The sequence below is a fragment of the Palaemon carinicauda genome, unplaced genomic scaffold, assembly GCF_036898095.1.
Source record: "Palaemon carinicauda isolate YSFRI2023 unplaced genomic scaffold, ASM3689809v2 scaffold631, whole genome shotgun sequence".
Lineage (NCBI taxonomy): Eukaryota > Metazoa > Arthropoda > Malacostraca > Decapoda > Palaemonidae > Palaemon > Palaemon carinicauda.
In genome coordinates, this window is record NW_027171907.1 from 95337 (window position 1) to 99279 (window position 3943).

At 32.2% G+C, this 3943-nt stretch overlaps 1 non-coding gene across 1 annotated transcript; it reads left to right on the forward strand.

Moving 5' to 3' along the window:
• Positions 1-995: 995 nt before the first annotated feature.
• On the forward strand, positions 996-1068 carry TRNAR-ACG (transfer RNA arginine (anticodon ACG)). Its single transcript has one exon. It is a non-coding gene; the product is annotated as a tRNA-Arg (tRNA).
• Positions 1069-3943: the final 2875 nt, after the last annotated feature.

Below are 3943 nucleotides of genomic sequence, written 5' to 3' on the forward strand. Positions count from 1 at the left end.
TTTGATTTTTGTAAATCTCGTACAATTGTTCTCAAAACCCGTGAAGATGAATAAGTTATTTGTCCCTATGAATACTGGATCTGGCCATCTAACTTTTCATTTTTTCCAACATTTTTTACGCTTATTAAGAAACATGCAGTGCGACATGACATGTGCTTCATGAAAATATTCCTAACACTCCTTCATAGGGATGTTAGAAGATGCAACTAAATTAAGTTTTCGTTTTAGGATTATTTTATATATATATATATATACATACATATATATATACATATATATATATATATATATATATATATATATATATATATATATATATATACATGTGTATATATATATATACATGTATGTATATATATATATATATATATATATATATATATATATATATCAGCTCTATGTAGTCATGACCTATCTATAAATAAGGTCTATACGAGTATATAATTCTTGGCTTTGAATTTAGCGAGAATCTCGAATATCAACTTGTCTCCTACACTTATTCACCCATTCCCATGTAAGGAACCTCAAGTTGTAAAGTCTTTTTCAGGAAAATGGACTTAAGGCAATTTATTCTGATCACAGAAATACCTCCTTATTTGACAATTTCTCTATATATGTATATTAATCATGTCATTGTACAGGATAAGATGCTACGTGTAGTTGAAGCCCTGTTGAGTGGTGAGGACATGATAGGAGGAAAAGAGAGTGAGGGGAGGCGGTATGTCTGTTAGGTGGCATTGGCCTCTTGGCCCATACCCAAAGTTACACCGAAATATAACGAGGGGAGGAAGGTCCTACACTGCTCGTGTGTATTTAAAAAAAAAGAAAAAAAAAAAAAGGTGGTTGGGTGGGGGGGGCCTTCAAATATCTCCATACATGAAAATTTAATATTTTAATTTTTTTAAATGGTGGTGAATTATCAATAGCAGTTATGTAAAGAAGGTTTATGTGGCCTTGATAAAAAGTAAGTGCCTTAAATCCTTATTTGTAAGAACGGCCTTGTGGTGCAACGGATAACGCGTCTGACTACGGATCAGAAGATTCCAGGTTCGAATCCTGGCAAGGTCGCGGACACTTTTTTTTACCATCAGCTCTGTTAAATCATGTTGAAAAAATAAGGAGATTTGATATTATTTTATTTTTTTAGATGGGAGATCATCTCGCTGTTCCTCACGGCGGTTGTGACAGTTTGACTGTTGACGGTTTCGTATTTCACTTCTTTATTTACTTGTTTATTTCCTTCTAGTTATTAACTTGGTGTTTTTTATTTTGCTTATCGTTCTTTCATCAAAATATGAAGTTCGTAGATTCAGCGGCAGATTCTGGATATCTTTCATATTCATAAACATTATTCAATATTTACCTGCTCTATTTGATTAAAAAATCCTTTTGACTCTATTAAATTCATTTAGTGTTTGGGCCCCTCATTTTTCTATGTATGACATTGCTCATGTTAAGAAACGACAGTTTTTCATAATTACTTCCTCCACTTGATACAAGAGCAAAAATATAACGCCTTAATCAATTTTCTTGACAACTTTTTTTTTGGGAAAAAATGACTGCTTAGAAATAATGATAAAACTCAATATTTCCTTTTTAAAAAAGGTCGTGTGACATGCTGAGTACGTTTTTCTATTTTTATATAAAAAAGATATTATTGAGCTTGTTTATTTTCCAAAGTACCTGGACTGTCACATGGCTTAGGCCGGCGTTTCATCAACATGAATTAGGTTTTCAACCAACCATGTAATTAGTTACTTGTTTTACACAAATATTAGTTGAAATATCCCAAACCTCGTATAGTCTTTCAAAAGGGCTAAAGAATTGTGGCTGGGAGTAGACTTCGCTTCATCATTTTTTGGGAAACTAAGGAATTATTAAAAAAATTATGGTAGATCTTTTCCATTTCACTCTCTAGCAACAGACAGCAACTGCCCAGTTCCAGACCTCGGTCGCGTCAGGCAATAAGCAGTGGCCGGGAATAGAATAGGGAGTTCTGGCCAAGGCGGAATCTGTAATCGTGTAATTTTTTTAAAGGCATTATTTTTGTCCTTTAATGGTTAATTGCAATATTATCTTGGGGAACAAATTGATCTCTCGTTGCATATTGTGATAGGTTAAAATACTTTGTATATCCATACGCACATGATCCTTTTTATCGAGATTCTCTAGAAGTTCATTAATATTTGCTTTGGAAATTGGTATTCTTAAAACAAGTGTTAATTTTTAGTTGAAATTGGTTTCTGAAATTTAAAATGGAGTCAAAAGTTAATCATTATTATACTGTACATATTCATACATGCGTTATGCAAAGGCAGACACAACTAAAATGTCTATTATAATGCGTAGGAATTTTACCGAAATATGTGACAAAAACGAGCATGAAATGAAAAAGAAAATAGAATTACCGCCTCTACACTGTTCAGAGAAAATCCTTGGAGATCTAAAGTTTCACATTTGAGCGTCTTTCCACCCAAACAGCACACATGAATGACACCTTCGAATCCAATTTAATGTTTCTGGGAAGGAGACCTCTTTTCTGATCTCTCATGTGAAGTAATTTTCCTTAGCCTTCATTCGTTTTGTAAGATTTGTTAGACCTTTCCTTGTTCCTTCACATTATCCTAATTTGCTTTTTTTTCAGCATTTGTTGGTATTCATAATGCTCTTATGATTTTGATAACTTATTATGTTTTGTATGCAACCTCACCATTCTTGTGAGGTAAGGATGATGGGTTTAGGGGAGCCTTTAAGTCTGCTGAGTCATCAGTAGCCATTGGCTGGTGCTCCCTGGTCCTAGCTTGGTTGGATTGGTGGCTTGGTGCTGATCAAATGTTAGACTCTCTGGGGCATTGTTCTGCTATGATATTGTCCCTGTCCCTTACCTCTGCCACTTGTGAGGCGTCTTTAAGCCTTTAAATGAGCGATGATATTCAAAAGTGATCAATATTGTGTTTTTACGTATTTTAGTTGCACGAAAATTCAATGAACTGTGTCTTGTGACTCGACATCTTGTGCCTTGTTATATCTACATAATATTTTTTGCACTTCTTTCGTTTAGAAAAATATAGGTATTTCATTTAATAATGCTTGAAAAAACAAATTAAAATTGTGCCAATACCAAGTCGGATTTTGACATAATGAGTTCTCCCCTGCGTAATGGTACCCGATATTCTCTCTCTCTCTCTCTCTCTCTCTCTCTCTCTCTCTCTCTCTCTCTCTCTCTCTCTCTATATATATATGTATGTATATGTATATATATATAAATATATATATATACTGTATATATATATATATATATATGTATATATATATATATATATATATATATATACATATATATATATGTATATATATGTATATTTATGTATATAAAATATATACATATATATACATATATTTATAAATATATATATGTATACCTGTAAATATACATATATATGTATATGTATATATAATATATATATATATATATATATATATATATATATATATATACATGAACAAAAGTTGTATCCTATCTATTTCCTATTCTCAAGACTCCTTTGAATATTTTTCATCTCGGCCTTGAAGCTTAAACAACCTGTAAATTCCGATGTAAACAGTTGGTTATTTCCTTAGTTATTTGCATTTGTATGAGGTGGTTATCAAACACAGGAGATATTGGAGTGGCAGACAGGATCCTTCAACGGGTTTATGGTAATAAAATTTATAGATATGTTTTTTTTTTTTTTTTGCTGGAAAAATTGTCATTTATTTAAAGTTCATGCTGTTGTTTTAAAGATTGCCGTCTATTTCGTTTTTTTTAATTCAGTTGCGTATTTTCACATCAATAACGTGAAAAGTATGGCATGTGCCGAAGTTGAACCGTCAAGGAAGAGAACTCAAACCCAAGACAGTGGTTTGATTTTGAAGTGTCCATCTACTAGAAGACCAGCTTAAC